At 37.3% G+C, this 26,266-nt stretch overlaps 2 long non-coding RNA genes across 2 annotated transcripts; both read right to left on the bottom strand.

The window, feature by feature from the left end:
- Positions 1–243: 243 nt before the first annotated feature.
- LOC141380183 (uncharacterized) lies at positions 244–2,505 on the bottom strand. The gene is made up of 3 exons (XR_012397796.1): positions 2,345–2,505; positions 1,998–2,030; positions 244–1,884 (listed from the first exon to the last, which is right to left on the bottom strand). It is a non-coding gene; the product is annotated as an uncharacterized lncRNA (long non-coding RNA).
- A 13,616-nt stretch (positions 2,506–16,121) lies between these two features.
- On the bottom strand, positions 16,122–24,625 carry LOC103909565 (uncharacterized). Its single transcript, XR_659537.4, has 3 exons — positions 24,476–24,625; positions 17,443–17,591; positions 16,122–17,320 (listed from the first exon to the last, which is right to left on the bottom strand). It is a non-coding gene; the product is annotated as an uncharacterized lncRNA (long non-coding RNA).
- Positions 24,626–26,266: the final 1,641 nt, after the last annotated feature.

The following is a 26,266-nucleotide window of genomic DNA, read 5'->3' as shown; positions in this document are numbered from 1 at the left end:
TTATATTCACAATTTGATTGAAAAATTCTTTCACAAATCCAACTGAACAACTTGATTGCAAATGAGACTAAAAAACAAATAGTTCTAAATGACCAAATTTGATAGTAATTTGATCTACAGAGTAGGTACTCACTACTAGATGGGACAATAACCATTTTCAAGGTTTTAAGTTTTCTGCTATACCATTCCTAAGGTATGTGTAAGTTTTTTTAGTTTACGTTATTTTTTTTTTGTTTGTTTTTTAGGACAGCAGTATCTTCAGCAGAAAAGATATCTAAAGATGCCAATTAAATTGTAACAAAATCAGTTTTTGAACTAAATGAAGACAGCAGAAGTCAATAATTCATTTAGCCTGACATGTTTACTCTCCCAAAATATTTTAAATGTTTCTCAAAATAAAATATATTTTTGTTTTTTTAACCAGACATTTTAAAATAATATATTTTAAAGCACTAATTATTATACCATGAATTTTTTATACAAGGTTATCATACCATCAGAATCTTAATTGGCCTATGCCTACTCACTACCCAGTGGGAAACTTGATGTCAAAATGACACCAAAAAACATGTCAAAAATGCAAATCGATTTGATCTCAACTGACTCGCTTGATGTCAAATTAACATCATAAAATGTATTACAGGACTGTCATGTAATCAATTTTTGATGCATTTTTGACAGCAATATTAGCTTTGAATTTGATATCAAGATATAACATGTTTTGTAGGATACAAAATTCAGTGTAAATTTGTCATTTATGTTGTAATTTAAAATGAATAAAACTTTTCTTATATCATAATATTTTATGTTGTAAATTTTTGTTCTATCACTTTTGTCAATTGGTGATTTTTTTGATCCTCGCCACTGTCGCCACTGACTTGCTTGGTTTGGGACTTGGAGCTGTGCATCAATGGATTTGCTCTACAGTGTTTGGACTTTCAGCAGTGAAATTTAAACCACACTGAACTGAGCTAAACTGAACTTCAACTCTGGAAACTGGACTGACAGCGTTTCAATTTACTAGAACTTATATGTTCAGCTGCTTTGACTCGATCCACATTGTAAAAGCGCTACAGAAATAAATATAAATTGACTTGGATTATTTTGGTGGTAAAAAGTGCATCAATTTGTGGACGTCAAATGGACGTCAAGGTTTTGACACCATATCGATTTTCATTTTTGAAGTGTTCATTTTGTTTTGACACAAAGGAACCAGCTGGGAAGCAACTAGGAAAAAAGAAAGTATTTTATTATAAAAAAAATCGATATACTTCAGCTTAAAGTGGTAGAAAGAGCTAAATAAAACCATCAGGATTTGTCACAGAATTCACAGCAGTGTTCAATCTGTGTCTCTGTCAGTGGCTGGTTAGTTCAAGCTCCCTGTGATCATCTACATATGTGGCATTTTACGCTCTTGATCCACAAAGCGTGTGACAAACTGATTGGAGACTTCATATGGCGCTGGTGAATTATGATTGTGTGACAGCAGTCCCATAATTCCCTGGGTGTGGACGGTAGCGACAGAGGGGAAAGTCTTTTGTGGAAATCTTTTCCTGAGGTCTGGGATGTGAAGTCGAGGATGTGTCGTTTGTCAGTGTCGCAACAATAAGAGCCAAATCTCATTACCAGTGCATTCAGAATGTAGTAAGTAGAAAGTCAATTGCGTCGGAAAAAGGAAATGCACTTCCATCACAAATCTTAGGAGCCCGAACCCTGAGGTACGCCAGAATAAGGATGAAAAGTATGCAGAGAAAAACGTCTGTGGTAAATGTCGTAAAACTGCAAACCGTGAGAGAGAGAAAGAGAGCCGACAGCTGTTATGCAGATTTGCAATGCCACACACTCAGATAACAGAGGCGGAAGAGGACGTGAACCGCTTCCACCCTGACACACAAGAAACATCATTCAATAAATGTGACGGGGAAAAATGTAGCGCTTCTACATTGAGAGAGATAAATGTGTAGTTGTGAACTTAATAATGATCAACATTTACTTACTTTTAAGTCATTCCAAATGTGATTTTCTTTCACCTGTGAATAAAAGAAAAAGAAGATGGGTAACACTTTACAATAAGGTTCATTAGTTAATGCATTTACTAACATGAACTAATCATGAACAACACTTGTACAGCATTTATTAATCATAATTGAACATTTCATTCATTCATTCATTTTCTTGTTGGCTTAGTCTCTTTATTAATCCGGGGTCGCCACAGCGGAATGAACCGCCAACTCATCCAGCAAGTTTTTACGCAGCGGATGCCCTCCCAGCCGCAACCCATCTCTGGGAAACATTCATACACACATACTCATACACTACGGACAATTTAGCCAACCCAATTCACCTGTACCGCATGTCTTTGGACTGTGGGGGAAACCGGAGCACCCGGAGGAAACCCACGCGAAGGCAGGGAAACATGCAAACTCCACACAAAAACGCCAACTGAGCCGAGGTTCGAACCAGCGACCTTCTTGGTGTAAGGCGACAGCACTACCTACTGTGCCACTGCCTCGCCATATAGAATGTTAGATTTGTGCATATACATTAATTAGTCAGTACTAAAGCCAAATCTGGAGCTTATCTAAAAAAAAATACCTCACGATAACAGTCCAAAAGCACATTCAAATTTATGTTATAATACAAATTTAAAAAAAGAGGAAAAATAAAGAGAAGCAAAAAAAAAAGAAAAAAAATTATGTAGATTGATTTTTTTTGCAATATTTTGCTTAAATTTAATTGTATTATCTTTGATTTTCTAAATATGTGTGGTAAATAAATTATTATTTTAATAAATATATGTTTAATAAATCTGTTTTGTTTAAATGCACCAAAATTCCTTTTCTATATTCACTGAGAAATTAATCAAAATATTCATTTTCAAAATGGGCTGTACTGAATTATGCTGAGCACTGTGTGTGTGTGTGTGTGTGTGTGTGTGTGTGTGTGTGTGTGTATATATATATATATATATATATATATATATATATATATATATATATATATATATATATATATATATATATATATATATATCATTATATATCATCATCATCATCAATAAAATATAAATAGTATTATTTTACAAATCATGTTTTCATCATACACAATAGAAATATATTTCAAAGTTAACAATAAATCAAATATTATAGGAGCTTATTTAACAAGTCAGTACATTTTCAGTCTTACTTGTTCAATTTAATGTCAGTTGGCACTTTGTTTCATGGTCAAAATGTATATACTGAATGTTTTTATAATAAAGTTTCCTCTGTAACTCAAACAGCAATTTGTATACACATTTAGTACCTCATTTTCTAACATCTGTTGTACTTTTAACAACGCTTTTCCCATCCATCCTTCTTGCATTCTAATAGGGGGTGTCGCTATTATTCCATTCTTGTTCACCACTTTTCTTTCCACCGTCAGTCTTTGTTTGTAGCACTCTTTTGTTTGGGCCTCTTTCTTTCTTTTTCCTTAGAGAACAACAGTGTGCCAGTCGGTCCCCGTTGACAGCGGTGGTGGTCTGCGTGTGTTTAAGGGGCTCAGTTGCGGTTTCGCACGCCGGGAGATCACATTGGCATGCAGCCTTTGATCCTTTGAGGGTTCTCAAGCGTCCTCTGGTTTTAGGCAAGCATCTAAATGTGTGTGCGCGCGTGATGGTATAATTAAGTTATGGTTCCCAATTGGATAAAGGTCAACAGGGTCATGGTTTTGGGATCTTCTACTGGAGCGTAACAGGCTTTCGAACACAATTTTGTCAGCATACAAACCTCAAGAAAGTTGAAAAACAAAGCCTAAAGAGCTCACGAAGTAGGTAGCATTTTAAAAAGATGACATAAGAGAAATTAGAATTAGTGATATAATAAAAGCCTGTTAAAAAGCCAGTTAAAAAGTAAAAAAAGTCAATATTGACCAAATTTTTATTTTAAAAGCTAAAGTATAGTTACTAGACTCTGTTTACACAAAACTGTACCTAATGATGGATTTTGTTTTTTGTATTTTAAATAATTATTTAAACAATGACAGTTTTGAGAATTGAATTTTGAATTTGAGAGTGATGACAGTTTTGAGAATTAAATTTTGAGAGCCTGAAAATCCAAATGGGTTTCATGTATAATTTTTTTTACAAAATAATAGCATTGCCATCTCTATTTGTCATCTGTGTAAAATGTAAAAATTAGAACAAAAGTTCTAAAAGGACCATATGAGTGCATGAACATTTGTGTTTATAAATGCCTAAAGGGGGTCGCACACTGGATGCGCCGCTCAGCGACACGGCACACCACACAGCGCCATTCATTTTTGAATTTTAAACATAGATTTTTATCTGTGTACGAACACTGGTGCTGCAAGTCGGCAGCTGTACACGGCGCCCAGCTACGACTCTTGTGCACGATACTTCCAACTGTCATGTGCAAACCGTGTCATAGTGCTGAGCAGCGCATCCAGTGTGCGATTCCCTTAAAGGGCCATGAAACCCCCTCGTTTCGGCAGGGTGTTTTCACACCTCTATTTTGGAAAAAGACAATAAAGTGGGCGTGTCCAGCTCTGTTTAGGGGGGAGTGTCGGAGGAACAAAAGAGGCATGGTGTGGGAGTGTCTATTTGACCACGCGCTGAGTTTCAGAGTCAAAACACACACACACACACAGGGGAGAAAGTGACTGTGTTTACATAGACATCTGTAATCGAATTATTCGCCAAATTATTAAATGGTGGACTTTAACTACAGTTTGGCTCTTTCATTCAGGGAATTAATCCATGCCCCTCATTTGGTTGTGGTGCTAACATGTTTACTCTCAATGCAACAGTTATGTCTAGTTCAGACTGCGTGATTTTAACGCCGATTTTGGCTCGCCGACAGGTTTTGAGAAATCGCCGACAAATGCCTGAAATCACAGGCAAATCGCTGCTCGTGTACGTGAGTGACAATCACACAGTATGAACGATCAAAGACGCGATCTGAGAGAATCGCCGATGCCTGTGAGATATTTGCCGTGCTAAATATCTGGAGCTGTCGGCGATTCAAATCATGCCGTTCGAATTGAGTTTTGACTGAAAATAACATCAGCGATCGCCTACAGCCAATGAGAGAGCAGCTTTCACTTGTGTGTGTGTGTGTGTATACCTGCTGCAGGTCAGCGGGAGGCTGGGGGAGAAGTTAAAGCGCTCTTTTTCGGTTTATTTGGACCCACGAAATGGAGGAAAAACTAGTGGAGGTTTGACAGGGCTCAGGAGCAACCGTGTCTGTTTGACGTTTCATACAGAAATAAATTAGTTTATTATCAACGTTGAGGAGAAATGGCTAATTCCCTTTAAACCCAGGTAAGCAAACATGTACATGTTCTACCCCATTAAAGGCTTCTTTCTCATTATGTAGTTAATAACAAAAGATTTACTGCCAAAAGGCTGTGAGACGTAGTTTGGACGAAGTTGTCGGCGATTCTCCCTATAGTAAAGTCATGCAATGTGAATGTCCATGTCGCCGAACCATCTTGCAGTGTAAACAAAGCAGCGACGAAACGCTAGCCCAGATAGTCAAGCAGTGTGAAAACATCTGTGACACGACTAGTTTGAAAATCATGCAGTCTGAACTCGGCATTAGTTCGATACGAACAAACTGAATAAACAAAGAGCACTGGTCGCTCACTTACCAAATTTGTAGAGACAGGACAATCACCAGCAACTAGAGCCGCTTCTTTATTAAGAGGAAACTACAAGCGAATCCGGATCTCAGCGTTTGCAGATGAGAACAGCTCTCAGGTAAACAATAATCCTTCCTAGACACGTAAGTTATTGTTGTCGAGCGTTGCGTACACTGTAATGCACGTGTGACTCCAGCTGAGCTCTCACAGAGAGAAAATGAAAACAAAACTTAACTGCAGCAAACTATAAAAGCAACACTTCATGCTTGTTTTGCCAACACAACGTGGCTGGTTTTGCCAACACAACGTGGCTGGTTTTGCCAACACAACGTCTCTGTCGTCTAAACACTGTGACAGTAATGAATATTAATGAAGTTGCACAATAGAGCGCGCTGATTGGTTTGAACCAAGCCTTACTCATGCATTAATGCAGCACACTGTAAGACGTAATAAGGCCCACTCTGGTACAGACGTCCAGTCTGCACACTGGAATACACGCTATTATCTCATGACCGTGACGCAGCTTCAAAAATTTGTTTCAAACCGGAAGTACGAATTTGCTTAAAATAACGCAAAAACAACCAATTTACACTTTTTAAGTGAAATATAGGTGTCCTAATAGTGTTTTAGCATTGTGGGACACATATACGACTGTCAACAGCTCAAAAAATGTGTTTTGGTGTTTCGTGACCCTTTAAGTGTCCCACAAGTGACAATATACAGCCATATCGCACTGCTACAAGTGTGATGTTGCGTTTATACAACAGTTCGACAGCATAATCATGTATATAAAAAGAAAATCAAACACGGAGAGTCTAAAACCTATTTATATGAGAAACTACTTTCTTCAGCCACTCATTCACATCTGCAGCTGACCGTCAGAGCAGCAGAAACCATTGCCAGTTCACAAATGTCAATATAGAGCTAGTAATTAAATGATTCTCTAGCGTAATGTCTAAAGCAGTGGTAGGGAATCTATGGCACCATAGGCCACATGTGGCTCTTCGACCAAAAATACGTGGCTCTCCAGCAGTCTTCCTTCAGTAATATTTTACAATTTGAAAAAAATATAACCATCACAAGAAATCAGTTTCCTATTGAAAATACAATTTAAACATTTCGACCAATGTATGTGTGCGGTGCTGTAGAAAATATTAAAAAGCGACACCACAGAAGGGCAAATGCGTGTGCGTGGTTACCATAAAGATATAAGTTGTTTTGCCCTTTATTTACTCAATAACTGTAAAATATTTTTTGTTCTTCAAAACTAGCGAAAATTAATATAACAACAATAATATATGTTCGTTAAAACTAGCCAAAATGATGGTCGCATACTTTATTATGAATTATTTGAAGTGTAATTTTTACAGTAGTAAAATGTTTGTTCATTTTAAATTATGTTGCTTTTCATAAAAAATATATATATGAGTATATATAACCTACTGGCTCTTTACAAAAATGCATTTGCCAAAAATATCAGAAATGCCTCTTTGCTGAAAAAAGTTCTGATCCCTGGTCTAAAGTGATGACAAAACAGGTGATTTTGCTGACATTTTAAGATTATTGGGCTGAACAGAATGAAATGCCATCAGTCTACAGAGATTTCTTGGTATTTCTCTGTCACAATTATGAGATCACATTAATTAACCTCGAAATAGGCACTATCCTTATAAATAAACTGCATAGTTGCAATCTAAACAACTACATTCTCACCTAAAAAAGCCTTAAAAGTACAGTATGTTGTCCAACAGCAGCAATATTTGTCAAACTGTAGAGTGTCCTCCTGCTTGTCGCTTTATGTGGGCAAAGTAATACACAAGGGTGAACGAGTGCTGTTTTTGCAGAATATCGCACAGCTATCAGCCAATCAGAATTAAGAACCAGATAAAACTGTTTAACTGTATAACACTGACATATATACCAGTGCTAATTTTATCCATAGCTATGTTTGCGTCCAAAGATGCGAATTTTGCACAAAAGTCTAGTATCGCATAAAACACTTTAAATTAAGCACAATTCAATGAGTCACAGAGAACAAAAATAATCACTTCCTCATAAACTGGCAAATATCAAAAGGAATAATGGTATTTGCTGCTGTAGGAGTCACTATAGGTCTTTTTTCTTATTTAATAAATTACTTGTGTCTCAGAAGACAAGCACAAAATGCAATGAATTCACTGCGGCTTTTAATCTTTGATCTTCTCGTGATCTGTTAAAACAAAATCACGACTTTTTTGATGCGGGAATTTATTCGGTTAATGTGTTTCCATTATAGTTTATGTGCATTTTTTCTTATCGCATCCTACTCAATCCTGCGCATCTTCGAAATTTATGTGAATGTTGGGTTTTCTATTAAGTAACTGATAGTAATAATTTTATAATATTTAAGTAATTCACATGCGAAATTCCAAAATACGCATAAAAATAGTTGGATGGAAATGTAGCCAATAAACACTGCTTGACAAATAGAAACTTGAAAGGTCTGCTTCTAAATGTACGTACTCTGAACAGCTCATCTAATGATGAATGAACAGCGTAATGTAGCAGATTATACCACAAATGTGTTCAGTTTATTTTTTAAATACATTTAGTCACGTCTATTTACATGAACAATAATGTGCTGTTCAATCATTAGATAAGCGCATCAGAGCAAGTGCATTCATAATTTTTAGTCACCTTGCTACTGCAGAGAACCTGTCAAGTTTCTGCTTGTATCACGTTATCGGCAATGAACATTTATCGCCCTTATTTTCAGTTAACAAATTAAACAAAAATTTCACAAGAAAAAAACCTTTCTATTGTGTACATTCTCTCCAAGTCCTCCTATATGACAAATGCTTATTTACTCGAGTTGCAGCTTACATAGATGCCCATTTGCAGTCTTAGTAGGCAGCAATCAGCAAGGCAGCTCGCTGGGTTTTGGAACAGCGTCCCACCACTCTCAGTAATTCTCTCCATAAACTCATGCTGCGATACAGATGCTGACGCCGCACGCTGCCGAGGACCGTTTTAATAAAGGCACTACAGCAGGAATCCCTTTGAACTCCTCTTTATGATGGAAGTTTCTCATTTAATGATTTCACTGACATTTCCTGTAGCCGCCTCCACAAGCCAAACAGTTTACTCAAACAGCCTGTCTTTACACGCTGGCCCTGGAAAAAAGGTGGGGCCGTTTTCTGGAAAAGAGAAAAATGAGAGTTATTCAGTGGCGCTGTGAAACTTGAAATAAAATGTATTTGTCAAAAAAGTCCAGAAAATAACATGAACTATTTAAAAATAATAACATAAACGGTTAGAGTGATGCCAATAGCTGCTGGAAAGAGTCTTTAAAACAGGGTGTCCGCAGGGTCTTAAAAAGCATTTCAAGTTGATAAATCAATGTAGAGAAATTTAAGGCCCCTAAAAAGTATTACCATGTCTTAAATGCTGTTTTTCAAGGTATTAAATTTATATGTCTGATTATAAAATGTATGGTTGTATGCTAAAGTTTGTCTGAATTAAATCTGCGAATATCAGTATGCTGTGTAGTATATGAAATCAATAAGATCCTGCCAGATTTGTCGTCATGCTGCTTTGTTTACTGCAGTAACCGAGGCATCACCATTATTTCTGCAGCTCTATAGGCGCCAACCTGCTGAATTAGCTAGATTTAATCAATTTTTAATTCAGTATATGAATAATGTTTTAGTTTTGTACATAAATTTTAGTCAACATACTGCAAGTTTAATTCTTACCAGTGTTTCTGGTTGAAAAGTGGTTTTAAGGTCTTAAAATGTATGGAAAGAGTCTTAAAGAAGTTCTAAAAGGGTATTGAATTTTACTCTGATTCCTGTATATGCTCTGTTAAAACATTTATTTTAAGGGAGATTTGACTTTGGGTGCAATCACATTAGCAACATTGTGCCATTATTTGTAAATACTGTAGCACTTTATGAAGCACTGTAAAATCAAGCAGCTTTCAACTGGCTAACAAACCAAATTAGTGCAACCAGTTGAACTGCAAAATCTGTGTTGACAAATCTTACATCCTCTTGCAAAATATCCAATTGCATGGATATGCTATAAAAATAACTGTAAAATATAATAGTAAAAGTGACTGCATCTTTTAGATGTGAAAAAAATTAAAGGGCTACATTCAAAAATCTGTCATTATGAACTGATCGCACATATAAAATAATTATGATTGGGGAAAATTAGATTTGTGAAACCCCTGTGTTTCTGAGTTTGGGGTGCGTTAGCAAGAAAACATGGTGGGCATGAATGCTGCAGCATCTGCTGCTATCAGTTAATTTGCTCATATAAAACTAAGCGTTTGTGGGCATAATTATTTAAAAAATCTGTTTTAGATGGAAACCTTTGCCTTTTGAAATGTTCTGCATGTAGATGGCATCAATGTCAAAGCAATCCTTACACATATCCGTGAAAATTACTTAAAGCACTGTAATGGGCACGCCAGGCCAGTAGGTGGTGATACAGATACTGTTTTTTTTTTAACTTGCACTTTGGAACTTGTTTTCCAAACAAATGTTGCGTCCCAATTCGCATACTAGAGGCATAGATATATACACTAGATGTCACCTGGCCTATTGTTGTCTATTGGACGGAATGCGTCAATAGCGCTGCCATCTTGCTACAGGGTAGCGCTCCTTTGAAATGAATGCGGGACCAAGGTACAGTGGAGGACTGTGGCCATCCAAAGCCAGAGATATACACATATACACAAATATCTGTGATCGGGAGTTTTCCTGGATGTTATAATGTAATTTTTTTTTTCTAATTACGAAAACTATAATTTTACATCACTTTTCTACATTGATGGATCAGTGACCGCACGGGCATTCCTGACAAAAAGCTTGTGTTTGTGTGTACAGAAATGTACTATTCACCCTCCCTGTTAAATTTAGTCTAATCCGTGTCCTGAAACACACCTCCTCTCCTGCTTTAACTTCTCATACTGACGGAGAGAGCGATTCGTTTGTGAATGAATCCCCCGAATGACTCTTTCACTAGCGACAATAATACAAGTTTCTGGCAGCGCAGCATCTCGTTGTCATATTTCTTTTGCATTGTTTGCTGATTTTATTCAACAAAACTAGCATAAGCCGAGTGTTTAGTGCGAGTTGGAGCTGCTTTGCCGTATGGTGAATGCAGTAAGTGACTGTTATCATCAATAACGTTACCTGATAAGCACAAAAGTTCAGAACATACAAAAACAGAAAAAAACATAATATTACCTGAAATGTTCTGCGTTTGTGCTTAGTTTTCTTTGTTTGCTCGTTACTACACCCGTAGACAGCGCTAAAGTCCAGCATCTTCACGTAATAACACTGTCTTGACAAGTGCGGTAGAATGACATTTGTCCTGGGAGCACTGTACCAATGTGGCGGCGCTATTGACGCATGCTCAGGGTCCCTATGTGATATCTAGGGTATATATCTATGTACCAGAGGCTTCAGTTAAGTTGTTTAAATTAACAAATATCTAGCCAAATGTAAAATATTGAAATCACGTTTTCCTTGTTATATATATATTTCACCTGCAACAACAATGGGAACTTATCAAGTATCAAGAAGATATGTTTGGACATTAACTTCTGAATGCATAATTCTCCAAAGAATTGAGATTTCTTTGCATGAAAAACTTGCGAATGGCAAATTAACCTTCTGCTGGTTCTCCATAAAGGTAGGTATGAAAGAAATGTGGGTGATGTGTCGAGATGATTGACATGGGACCTAACTAAGCAACATAACAATCTGTTAATGAGGAAGCAGTAGGTCCCAAAGCGTGCATTAATCTTGTTACACACTCAAAAGTATATACTTTACCTACACAAATAAAAATGAGACAATTTAGGGTGTAATACAAGTCTGCAAATTAGGACTAAAGACTGTAAAAGATATGGACGTAGTATCCATGATGTCACCCATAGGTTTCTGAAGAGAGCATACTATGGGAAAATGTTTTGTTTGGTTTTGTTATTTATAAAACAGAAGCTATACATGAAAAGAAAATATATTTTCTTAATCTTCTTATCTTATTAACAAAATTTTATATGAATAAATGTAAATTTTCTAACCAAAAACCTTTTTATTTTTTGCTTACTGAAATGCAGTATTACTTTGAAACTGTTTCGAACTCGTTTACAAAAAAGGCTTTAAAAAAACAAATGAAATTTGTAAACTATATAATATTTTTCTTTAATGTGATGTATATACCCCTTCTGTTTGTTTTTCTTTTTCTTTTGTTTTTTGTTGTTGTTTTCCAAAAAAAAAGTGTTATTTTTGTCTTTCCATTTTCTTTATAATGTACTGTGATGGTATATTCAGATTTTTCGCATTAAAAAAACTCAAAAAATCTAAGCTACAAGTCTGAATATCACACTAACTGTACCCCAAAAAAAAAAAAAAAAAACTAATACTACTAATACTTTCCTTCTTAGACTGTACAGACCTGAAACTTGCCTACAGCACTTATTCATTGTTGCTCTTATAGTTGTGTAAATTGCTTCCTTGTCCTCATTTGTAAGTCGCTTTGGATAAAAGTGTCTGCTAAATGACTAAATGTAGATGTAAGTGGGTGTGGCTAACCAGCACCATTTTGTTCTCATGTCATCATCGCTCCAACCAGGGATACCAAATAAGGGCAAAGAGGCGGAGCTTAGACTGGCTTTCCTAAAGGAGAAGCACTAATACTTCATTACCTGCGACTCTTTTGTGTTCTGACCACATGTGCTTGGTTGTATAAAATATCAATAAAGTGTTTAGACAAACACTGTTTTAATACATTGAGCCACTAAACATGATGTTTTTCTACAGGAGGAAAATGTGAATTACTTCCAAACACTTCAAATATAGTCTGTGTTAGTAAATGCAAGGCTATTTAGGAAATCCAGGAGTAACACTGTATGACAACGCTTCAGATGACTGTTCTAGAGCCTACAGCTAATCAATCTGTCAGACTTTGGAGTGCATTAAAGTTCTAAAGAAAATGATAAATGATCTTAAATAAAACAAATCCATTTATAGACATGGTATATAACTATATCATTTCACTCACCTGCGAAATGGAGGCCACGTGGCACACAGCATGCCATGTCATCTGATAATTGTAAGAAATAATTCCAAAAAGCAACTGACTGTGTAAAGCCACATAAAACAAAACAAAATTACCATGTATATTTATAAGTTCAGCGGCTAATCAGCCGGAATCAGCTGAGGTGAAGTGACGGCGACCAGCGGGACCTAGCTGTCACTCAAGTGGCCAGGCCCTTAATTATGCAGACTTAATATAACCATAATATAAATGAAATGGATGAGTTATAAAAACCCCCTCACAGTTTTAAGTGTATTGTTAGATATGAACCAAAATCATTTGTTTGTACCAGGCTGTAAACACATATTTTTCAGCTGTAAAGTTGGCCATTTTAACAGTGGGCTTAATAGAAATTTGTTCTATTAAGGAGCCAGGACTTTAATGAATTGCAGTTTCAGTTGCTTCCATATTTGCTTCCGAGGTAGAGTGGGAGATTGCTACTTGATTGGGACGCAGCAATAGCATTTTCAGGCCTCCAAATCATTGTTGTCAAATTAATGTAAAAATGTCCAAATATAGCTAGTAAACAAAAACTTTCCTGTTTTTAGTCAAAAGCCTTAAACAACAAAAACTAAATACAAATGGTAGCAAAAATTTTACAACTTTTATTTAAAAAACTGTTAAATTTTTGCTATCATTTGTGTTTAAACCATTTGTTGAAGCTAATGTGTAGGTGATATCATTTCATGTTCTTTTTGATGATTTGCTCAGGGGCTATGGTGTTAGTGCCTCTGTGCTGCTATTTTCTAGTCAATACAAATAATAGCAAAACTGTAGTTTTTTAAATACCTCAAAACAAGCTAAAAATCTTTTCAAGCTAATGACTAATTTCTCCTTTTTTTCCCAAGGCTTTCCTCTACCTCTATATACATTAGAAACGAACACACAGAAAGGCGACAAAACTACTATTATTTGTCTGTTAGCACAGCAGCTAACTCCATAAAGCCGGAAATCCAGCAGCACAATCCATTCATCCGATTAACACTTCCGCATGCCGCTCCTCTGTATTTCACCTCGGAGGGTCTTAGCAGTGGTCCTCCTACAGGCCAAGTGGCCAAAGCAACGTGATTATGAGTTAAAACGTCTGAGCCGGACTCAAACGGGGACTTTAGCCATTCCCGCTGTGTTCTGACCCAGTTCAGGCGATTATAAGGCCTAATGGATGCTTAATTTCTATATGTGCCATATATTGTGCCTAACTTATATCAGAACAGCAGCATGATTTCCTCTGAAAATTCGATAATTTCTCCAAGCGAGTGTTTGTTCCAAAGCTAGAACTGGACAATCCATGTTTCAGTCCAAATATAGGAGCCAATACTAGAAATCTTGGATCATCTCCAAACATTTGGTCATTTGGCTCTTGCAACATCCAATCTGGGCCATCGACAGCGGGGGACAACCGGGAAAGCTGTCCCAGGGACTGGGCCAGGGCCAATTTTTGGGGCTGGGACCCCCTAAGGGCCTCCAACAAGGGATCCACCCACAGAAATATAATTGTGAGCAAAAACATTTACATTTATGCAAGAGAATTATACATCATCTCTGCCAAAGGAATAAATGAACAAGAAAGTTTACAGATCTAGTCTCACTTTACTTTTAGATTCTGTTCACAAATAGATATCAGCCATTAATTTCTCCTTAAGCAGCACTCGCTCCCTCACATAAAATATTTCATCATATACCAATTAGCAAGCGTGTAATCATTTATTGAATTTGCAGTTATGAATTCCCTGTAAATGCAAGGGTAGTGCTGCGTGGGTGAGATTTGCCCATGATAAATAACATAACTCTTTAAATGTTTTTTCCCTGCGACTAATAGTTCTGAGAGACACCTTATGAACAGCACGCACACAAAACCAGCCTCAAGAGAGATGAACAGCACAAAAACGATGCTTTTATGCAAATATATGCTGTTGCTCAGTGCTTTTAAACTCATATAAGGAGCCCTGTTAATAACTCTGTCTCATTTACAGACCATTTGGGAGGAAATATTACTGTGAGTTACAAAAACACCTCCATTTTGAACATGCATTGAAACTTTGTACTCAGAAAAGTACAATAAAGAACTCAATGTTATATCATGTTTTCAGAGTACTTGACCTTTAGAGTTTAAGTCTAAGTTTACGTTTACACAACAATGTAGACAAAATTGTAAGTTTTTCCTTGTGTTTGAAAAAATTTAATATCCGTAAAAATGACCAAAACCACTGTAATATGTATGCCAGGCACGTATTTGTTGCTGTCATCTTGTTAGTAAACAGTACCTGTTGGAAAGCTACACGCATCCGACACTTTATTAGGTACACCTGTCCAGATAATACGCAGAATTCTAATCAGCCAATCACAGGGCAGCAACTCAATGCATTTAGGCGTGTAGTCATGGTCAAGACGATCTGCTGCAGTTCAAACTGAGCATCAGAATGGGGAAGAAAGATTTAAGTGATTTTGAATGTGAGATGGTTGTTGGTGCTTGACAGGCTGGTCTGAGTATTTCAGAAACTGCTGATCTGCTGAGATTTTCACACACAACCATCTCTAGGGTTTACAGAGAATGGTCTAAAAAAGAGAAAATATCCAGTGAGCGGCAGTTCTGTGAGTGCAAATGCCTTGTTGATGGTCAGAGGAGAATGGCCAGACTGGTTCGAGCTGATAGAAAGGCAACAGTAACTCAAATAACCACTCGTTTCAACTGAGGTATGCAGAAGAGCATCTCTGAATGCACAACATGTTGAACCTTGAGGCGGATGGGCTACAGCAGCAGAAGACCACACCAGGTGCCAGTCCTGTTAGCTAAGAACGGGAAAATGAGGCTACAATTCGCACAGGCTCACCAAAATTGGACAATAGAAGATTGTAAAAACGTTGCCTGGTCTGATGAGTCTTGATTTCTGCTGCGACATTCAGATGGTGGGGTTAGAATTTGCCGTCAACAACATGAAAGCATGGATCTATCCTGCCTTGTATTAACAGTTCAGGCTGGTGGTGGTGGTGTAATGGCGTGGGGGATATTTTATTGGCACTCTTTGGGACCATTATTACCAATTGAGCATCGTGTCAACGCCACAACCTACCTGAGTATTATTGCTGACCTTGTCCATCCCTTTATGACCACAATGTACCCATCTTTTGATGGCTACTACTTCCAGCAAGATGACACGCCATGTCATAAAGCGTGAATCATCTCAGACTGGTTTCTTAAACGTGACAATGAGTTCACTGTACTCAAATGGCCTCCACAGCCACCAGAGCTCAATCCAATAGAGCACCTTTGGGATGTGGTGGAACAAGATTCACATCATGGATGTGCAGCCAGCAAATACGCTTTTGGTTTTAATGCAAAGTAAATACACACTTTGCTGATGAAGCATTAGCAAATATGTTCTACGCCATTGCTGTTTGTTTGCATTTGTATTTAATCTACACCTCCCAAAACAAGTAATATGCATGTGTATGACAACATCTTTTTCAAAGACTTGTGTTTTTTTTTTTTTTTGGGGGGGGGGGGGGGGGACATTACAAGAACATTACAAGAGACTCCAAAACCTAAAACAAATGGGTCAGATAAGGGAGACATCCAAAATATGTACTGTTGGTTTGCCTCCAAGAAAGTGGTTGAGAAACACTTTTATAATTGACCCCCTAAACACACCCATTATAACAGCATGGTAGAAATGGAGGAGTTATTTTGGTGCTGTTACCAAGATAGCAGAATAATTTAAATAGCATAGCTTTAAGAAAGTGCCAGTTCTGTTGATTATAATGGGAGGTATCTACATTTGTACCTAAAGCTGGAGTTGTAGTCCAGACAGACACTTGGCACTAATACATGGCAGATCTTGAGGGCAGTGAATACAGAATGACATATCACTAGTAACACCCAGTCTGACTAAATTAACACAGAAAACTAGATTACCCATGAAGCTGTACAGGGAATTCCACCAATCAGAGAGGCACAGCAAGCAAAGTGCCACATAAAGATTCTTAGCTACGCCCGCTATGACATCACTTATGGCAAGACTCCCAAAACACTTGGATATTTGGATATTTTGCAATAAACTTGAAACGTATTTCTAACAATAGATGAATAGTTCAATATTTCTTCATAATTTTTAGTGTTATTTGCACTGCTTCACTGTATACATCAAGTACATGGTTGGGTACCTTCATCTTTAGGTTAGACTTTCACATACTTTAGCTTTAAAGACTCTAAGTTAGCTAGCAGTCCTTTCCGAACATCCTCTAGTCATACAAAACAGCAAGTCAACATGCCAAAATGTGTTTGTGCTCTGTTAGGAATTCTCATTAAAATCTGTCACCTGAATCACACCCTCCGTGCTGATGCATACTGAGATTGGTATTCCCAGTAAAAAGTCCTGCCTTTGTTTTTCCATATGGCTCTGGCATGTTAGCATCATTACACTGGAGCTGTTAGCCTGCAGCTATGGATATTAGCATAGCATGAAAATCCCCTCCGTCCAGGCCGGCTGCCAGTCGCCTGCAGACGCATCTGTGTGAGCTGTTTTCCAGACAACTAGTGATGTCTCTCTCCTATAGATGAATCATCTCAGGTGGGTGCTCGAGCCAAAAGCTGTTAGGAAAGTAGTATAAACTTTAGGAAATGTACGTCGTGAAGGCCTTCAGGGCGTTTGTTTGCGCTTTTGACATATGGACTTTTAGATGTATTATGACTGAGAAAGAAATGGTTCTCACCGTCTTTACCCATCTGTTGCCTCCAGAAACGGTCTCATTTCTCTTCTTCCTCTGCAGGATCTCCACTGAGACAGGACGAAAACATTCGGAGGCATTGAAATGCGTTTTCTGCAGAGCGCGCCATCGCTCAGACCAATAAACACGAGCACCTGAGGGATTGCATCTATCAAAACCTGAGAGAAGAGGACGGCCAAACAAAGTCTGATCTATCTATCATTTCATTTATAAAACCTATTGAAAAGCCGTCACGAATCGTAAGAAAAAAAGGATAGAGAGGTATGGGAGATAAAGTAACTACAGCAGATAAATCACAGCTGATCTGTCACCTGCAGTTTCACATTGAGACGGTGTTTAAGACGGATGCAGGGAGTGCATTTAACCCCAGTGGAGGACCTGAGTGAGAGCAGGACCTTGCCAATTATTCTACCCTTAATTCATCACGGGAACCCACACTGGTCTGACATAGAGGTGGTGCAAAACAGCAGGTAAACCTAATTCTGGACAAATGTAAAGGCAGCACTCTTACTAACACAAAACACATGCTGGTTTTAGTGGTTCATGAGGACTCTCCATGGGCAGAGTGTATTTTACAGTAAAAACACTTGTTATTTGGATTTATCCTCTCCTTATCCCTGTATCAAACTCTTAACCAGAAACCAGGGGCAAATTCTGAAGGTCAAAAAAATAAATAAATAAAATAACGTTAAGTATGCTTTTTAAGTGTTTTAAATTATGAGGACACAGGGAATGTGGCGTCAACAACATGAAAGCATGGATCCATCCTGCCTTGTATCAACAGTTCAGGCTGGTGGTGGTGGTGTAATGGTGTGGGGGATATTTTTTGCCACACTTTGGGCCTATTAGTACCAATTTAGCATCGTGTCAATGCCACAGTATTGCTGACCATGTCCATCTCTTTAAGACCACAGTGTACCCATCTTCTGATGGCTACTTCTAGCAGGATAACGCACCATGTCATAAAGCACGAATCATCTCCGGTTGGTTTCTTGAACAAATCTCAATCCAATAGTGCGCCTTGCGGGATGTGGTGGAACGGGAGATTAGCATCATGAATGTGCAGCAGACAAATCAGCAGCAACTGAAGCAAAATCTCTGATCTATTTCTAGTACCTTGTTGAAACGTGGTTCAAGTACCAAATTTAAATATGAAATAATTGTGTGTAATATTAAATACATATGAAAAAACATATTTCAAAATGATTTCATATACAATATTTAAATGTGCACACAACTAATTAATAATGCACAATATGATTATAATAATTAAGCATTGTCTATTATCTGACTGATAAAAACTGACATTTCTTCATGCAAAATATTCAATAATTATCTAAAAGGAAATATGCAACTTAATATGCAAATATAAAAAAAATCTTAAACCAAAATAAACCAAAATACAATACTGATATTACAATTGTAATTCTATTGATGCACTTTCAAATATTGACCTGTAAAACCTGTAATGTCCCCTCTGTATTTAAGTGCCACCTTCCCCCCCAAAAAATCAATGCTAGTAAATAAATAATAAATTAACCATACGTTTTTTTTTCCTGCTGGTTGCCTTCAGAAGCAGTGAGCTTAGACCTCTGACCTTCAGAATCATTCAAGAGGCCACTTTCACACACCCCACTCTCTATTTGCAAGAAAAAAATGGAACACAAAGAATCTGCAGGTATTGCAAAGAGGCAAGAGGAAGTCAAAGAAACAGGGAAATGATGAGCGCCTCGGACAGACAAAGACAATTAGGATGATGGTGGGGGCAGCGGGAGTTGTTGAACATTGAGAGAGGAGAGGAGAGGATCAGTGAGATGAAAGACCACGGAGAGAAGGAGAGGCCCCTGAACAACAGGACCCTCGGCTCTAGAGTGTGTGTGTGAGAGAGAGAAAGAGAGAAAGAGAGAGAGAGAGAAAGAGAGAAAGAGAGAGTGTGTGTGTGTGTGTGTGTGTGTGGTTAGGGTGGAGTTCTCCATCCCATATTGGCTGTAAACCTCTTATGATTAACCCCCTCCCCCGCGAAAATTGTATGTGTGGGATAGCATCCATCACGTCACTATGGCAACATGGAGTGGCCTGATGAGGGGCTTAAACCAATGTTTGAGAGTCACAGAGGATAGATAGATAGATAGATAGATAGATAGATAGATAGATAGATAGATAGATAGATAGATAGATAGATAGATAGATAGATAGATAGATGTGTGCTAAAATGCACGCTTCAGAACAGCTGTGAGGGAGATGCCTCTGGTGTCCCACAGTAAGGTGGACATTTGACATGTGACCCCTGTAGGACCCCAGGGTCAAAGGTCAATAGGGTCACAAGGGGTCATGCTACAAATAATTATCTGGGTAAGCTAAAGCACTAAACTGATTGCAAAGACAGGTTCTCTATCTCTCCATCCATCTTTCTGTACAGTCTCCTATCCATACATTTTGTCTGTCTGTCTGTCTGTCTGTCTGTTTATCCATTTTTTAAATTAAAAAAGAAAGAAAAATTGTTACAGCATTATTTAAAAAGGGATTAAATTAATTTATTTTCCCAAAATTCTACACACAATACCCCATAATAACGATGTAAAAAAACAAAGATTTTTTAAAATTGTTGCTAATTCATAAAAAAATAAAACAACCCGAAGAATCACATGCAAAGAAGTATTGACAGCCTTTGCTGTGAAGCTCTAAATTGAGCTCAGGTACATTCTGTTTCCACTGATCCTTCTTGAGATGTTTCAGCAGCTTAATTGGAGTTCACCTGTGGTAAATACAGTTGATTCAACATGATTTGAAAAGGCATACACCTGTCTATATAAGGTCCCAGGGTTGACAGTGCATGTCAAAGCACAAACCAAGCATGAAGACAAAGGAATTGATCAATAACCCGATGGTCACTCTGTCTGTTTCTTCTGTTGAGAGAGGAGAACCTTACAGAAGGACAACCATCTGTGCAGCAATCCACCAATCAGGCCAGTATGGTAGAATGGCCAAACAGAAGCCACTTCCCGCCTGGACTTTGCCAAAAGGCATCTGAAGGACTCTCAGACCATAAGAAAGTAAATTTTCTGGTCTGATGAGACTAAATATCAACTCTTTAAAGTGAATGCCAGGCATTACATTTGGAGAAAACCAGGCACGGCTCATCACCACGCTAATAGCATTCCTACAGTGAAGCATGATGCTGTGGGGATGTTTTTCAGCAGCAGGTACTGGAAGACTTCTCAGGATAGAGGGAAAGATGAATGCAGCAATGTACAGAGACATCCTGAATTAAAACCTGCTTCAGATTGCTCTTGACCTCAGACTGGGGCGACGGTTCATCTTCCAGCAGGACAATGACGCAAAGCAGATCACCAAAATATCAAAAGTGTGGTTTCACAACAACTCAGTGAATGTCTTTGATTGGCCCAGCCAGAGCCCAGACCTTAATCCTATTGAACATATCTGGAGAGATCTGAAAATGGCTGTACACAGTTGCTTCCAATCCAACCTAATTAAGCTTGAGAGGCACTGCAAAGAGGAATGGGTAAAAATAAAAGACAGGCATGCCAAGCTTGTGGCATCTTATTCAAAAAGACTTGAGGCTGTAATTGCTGCGAAAGGTGCATCAACAAAGTATTGAGCAAAGGCTGTGAATACTTCCTTGAATGTGATTTTTCAGGTTTTTTATTTTTAATAAATTTGCAACATTTAAAAAAATGTTTTTTTCACCTTGTCATTATGGGGTATTGAGTTTTGAGGAAATAAATAATTCAATCCATTTTGGAATAAGGCTGGCCTGGAACATAAAATTGTGGAAAAAGTGAAGCGCTTTAAAAACTTTACAGATACTCTCTATCCATCCATCCATCCATCCATTTCTTTAAGGGTCTTCTATCCCTTTATCTTGTCATTTATCCATCCATCATCTATTTGACACCAACCTTTTTACTTGCCTGTTTCTATCTTGTCTTATTTATGAATACTCATCCATATTTATACACTCCAGTTGTCTATGTATATACCTATCCATCCTATTAATCACATTTTCAATCAAGAGTACAGTATGAAATTTGACGTGAGGTTGCTGTAATCCTTGAAGCATCTTTATCATAATGGGAGTAAATACACACAGACTTTTACTTATCAGTCAGCCAGCTAAAGCTGTCATGCCATTACAAAATAGCATTTAAGATCAGATTAAAATTTTTTGCCTGACTGACATATGACAAAAAGTGAGTCTCAGTGCAACGCTGCATTAATTTCCACTGTTCCGCAATAAGGAAATTAATTTTATATCAATATTGTCAACGGAGTTTCTGCGCTCGCCTGCTGCTCCGAATGGTGCTTGTGTTTAAACGGTCTTCCATTTAGTTTTTTAAGCTTGAACAACTAAATAAATGCTTAAATCTAATTAACTGAATATATTTTAATTACATTACACCATTGATCCTGCAAAAGAAACCTTATGTAACAGAAAATAGTCACATTAACCTTTCGCTGGAAGTTCATCGGGGGCTGAAAAACACTCTGTGCATACCCCAGTAAAAAGGTGTATTACGTCAACTACATCGAGTATCAGGTGATCATGTCAGAGCTTGTAGAAACAAGTCCTGCATTCGTTCAGACCGACAGGAGCGCGTCCGGACAGCTGGTCTGTCATCACACCCTCGTCCTCCTCCAGGCCCACAGCCACCGACACGCCACATTTATCCATCAAATCCAAACCGACAGCTCTTCAACCCTGTAAAACAAAGACTGCAAGCACCATCCTGGACCCAAACTGATTATCCTGAGCTCCAGACATCGCTTTTTAGATCCTGTCCCATGGAAACATCTTTCCTGACACCTGCTGTAATGGCAAGACAGGCCTTTTTTTTCCGGTTAATTTATGTGGGACACATTCATTCTCAACTGGCAGGGAGCCGCTGCCCCATATTTTGTCCTGACAAATTCTCCATCTGGCATCAATTATGTGACAGAAAAATCAGGAAATTTAGGTTTAAACGACTGCTGTTCATATAAACACTGATATTTGACATTTATGATGCTACTTCATTTAGCTTTAGCTTATCATACATTCTATATTAAGCTCAAAGAATTAAGTACAGAAATTTAATGACTGTAAAGAAATGTACTCAGTGTTATTGATTAGGTGTTAACAAAATTGTAAGTGAGGTGTGAGTTTGTTTGTATTCACTTACCGTCTTAACGTTAGGCTACATGAGAAAAAAAGACGAAGGTGTTAACGCGTTAAAAGTGCAGTCAAAGAAAGTTTTTTTTTCCACATTACAAATGAATGTAAAACGTCAAAAAAGCGCCAAAATGTCATGTTGTTGTGACACTGACACAGCCGGAAGCTGCCAAGAGTAAAACAATAAGTAACGTCATGATGTCGTGTGACTAAAATAGCAGCGTTTAAAATAGTCTCTCGAGCAGAGATGTATAAAGTACTAGAGACCCATACTTAAGTAAAAGTACAAGTGCTTTATCAAAAATTGACTTGAGTAGAAGTAGAAGTGCTCTTTAAGCACCATACTTAAGTGGAAGTACAAAAGTATTCAACATTTTTTGTACTTAAGTATTGCAAGTAGTTTATTTCAAAATTTACTACTCAAGTACTGAAAGTAAAAGTACAAGTATTGTGTAATGTCGTTATTAAAGAAAGCAGTCAAAATACACTAATTGTTTTGTTTATTTTAAAAATCTTTTTTGGGGTACTTGATTAAGCACAACGAAAAGAAACGGCTTACGATACTGTTTTTCTCTGTAAATAGTTTCTATGGTACAAGAGCTCACATCGTCAGGCCCTTTTACCGGAAAATGCCTTCACTGATGAGATAATTCAGCATGTTCACTCACATACATACTCTCTCTCTCTCTCTCTCTCTCTCTCTCTCTCTCTCATACATACACACACACTGCCCTGCACACACCTAAATGTACACTCTCTCCCCACTCTCACACATTCATACACTCTCACACACACAGTTCTCTCTCTATCTCTCTCTCTCACACACACACATTTTTGTGAATTGTGGGGACATTACATAGGTTGCAATTGTTTTTACACTCTCTTACACACACACACACACACACACACACACACACACACAGGTACAATCACACTGTTGTTTTCTCTTACTCACACATTATTCACTCTCACTCACGCACACACAAAGACACACTCACACTTTGGGAGTTTTGAAGTTTGATTGGTTAATACCACAATAAACAGGAGTTCTGTCTTCTGGAAGCACTCGTGAAACTAAACTAAACAAGCAAACTAAATCCTGCTTCACTAATTCACTTGATTTTGATTTTATTGTAAAAAAACAGGAAAATGTGTATATTACTGTGTTAAATGAAAATCAGAAATATTTTATGGCTTATAGCTATGATTTAGTAATATTTTTTATTTTTATTATGTTTTTAATGAAATTGGTCTTACAGTTCATATTTTCTGTAGTATATTTATTAATTCTGGTACTTTTACCATAAACCAACATCTCAACCATTTGGTAGAGGCTGATATTTTAGAAATAATGTGATGTGTTGAATAAAAATGCACTGATTGTGTTAACTAGCGACATTAGGAGTTAAGAAATGCTATCAAAAAATTCCTATTGCTTTTGTCTTGGTGTGACAGTTAAAGGGTTTTTTTGTAATAAAATTTTTTCCTTTAATACAGCAGTCAGATATACTAACTGTGCCCTTAATTTGACCTGCTCAAAGACACTCTTTCTGGATGTATCAAACAAAACTCATGCACAGAAGACAGCACGAGCATTTACAGCTAATAAACTCATGTCAATATTATCCTGCCTGCTTTTTGAGCGCTGACAGGCGGGTCTTACACGGCTATGATTGGTTATTGTCCTCAACGGAAAGGGCTTTAGAAATATAAGCGCTGTTCACCCATGGCGGGAAGAATACGCGATTATCACAGGTAATAGACACAGTGGAGAAAACTTAATTGCACATGAGACACGCTCATGTCTGCATCCACAGCTTTAACAGCTAAGAAAAGAGGAAAATTTACCTTACAAACTGGCCAGCGGGTCAAATGTCCAAAGTGAGAGAGCGAGAGATAGGCAGAGGTGAAGTTTTATAACATTTCTCCCTAATAGTAAACTAGCGGCTGGTATGCTGTGCCGCCTCGCCCTCGCGCCTCCGTCCTTCGCCATAGTATTGCGACATCGCGCATAGGAGATAAATGACGTCATCACGCAATAACCGGTTATGACCTGCTATGACCCTTACTGACCGGCTATGACCCTTACTGAACTGATATCAATCATTTTGACACCGCTAGTAACGAGTAACGATGCAGCACATAAAAAATCTATCGGAGTAAAAGTATTAAACTCAGGGAAAATATGTACTTAAGTAAAAGTGGAAGTAGGAGAAAAAAATTATACTCCAGTAAAGTACAGATACTGCCTTTTAGTACTTAAGTACAGTAGTGAAGTAGTTCTACTTCGTTACTATACATCTCTGCTCTCGAGTGAAGACAGCAGTTTTTGTTAGTATTCAGCGTTAGGCCTCACTATGTTAGTATAATGGCGCCCTCTTGTGCTTCTTTGAAGAGTTACAGCTTGTGAATGAAGTATGTAATTTCTCAAGTGTATTTCTAACTTCGTTTTCTACATAACGAATATTATTGTTGTTAAAATAATGGAACACCAAGTCCAGATATTTGATTACAAAATATTGTTCATAAGGCAACACAAAGGCGGAGTGGGTAGCTCAATCACCTCATAGCAAGAAGGTCGCTGGTTGGAGCCCCGGCTGGGTCCGTTGGCATTTCCGTGTGGAGTTTGCTTGTTCTCCCCGTGTTGGCGTGGGTTTTCTCCGGGTGCTCCGGTTTCACCCACAAGTAAATGCGGTACAGATGAACTGAATAAGCTAAATTAGCAGTAGTGTATGCGAGTGTGTGCAAGAGTGTGTGGGTGTTAACCAATGCTGGGTTAATTGTGGCTGGATTCTGCTGCGTAAAACATGCTGGATAGTGGATAAGTTGGTGGTTCATTTCGCTGTGACGACCCCAGATTAATAAGGGGACTAAGCCGGAAAAGAAATGAATGAATTAATTATTCTAGGTTATATCTAGGTAATTTTTTTTTTACCATGTTACTGGTATGATTTAAAATATTACTGTTTATACATATATTGATTTTACAGGTAAATAAAATGTTAATGTTCTGATTTCAACGTCCTAAACTATCACGAATGTATTAAAATAAGACATTCAGACATTTAAATTGTTATATTTATATGTTATTTTAATTAGTTTAAAATAATATTTTTAGAAAAACAGATCATTTTTGTCTTACTTGTCTTCAAATTTATTTACAATAATAATAAAAACAATAATGATTACACACACACACACACACACACACACACACACACACACACACACTTGAAGTCATAATTATTAGTGCCCATTTGAATTTCTTTTTCTTTTTTTAAATATTTCCCAAATTATGTTTAACAGAGCAAGGAATTTTCACAGTATGTCTGATAATATTTTTTTCTTCTGGAGAAAGTCTTGTTTGTTTTATTTTGCCTAGAATAAAAGCAGTTTTGAATTTTTTAAAAAACATTTTAAGGTCAAAATTATTATCCACTTTAAGCTATTTTTTCGATAGTCTTCAGAACAAACCATTGCATGCTTTATTTATATATATATATATATATATATATATATATATATATATATATATATATATATATATATATATATATATATAGTTGTATACATTAATCATAACAGAAATCATAATCATAACAGAAATCATTTTAATATATAATAACAATCATTAATATT

This window comes from Danio rerio, chromosome 22, assembly GCF_049306965.1.
Source record: "Danio rerio strain Tuebingen ecotype United States chromosome 22, GRCz12tu, whole genome shotgun sequence".
NCBI lineage: Eukaryota > Metazoa > Chordata > Actinopteri > Cypriniformes > Danionidae > Danio > Danio rerio.
This window is presented reverse-complemented; position numbering and strand designations above follow the sequence as displayed.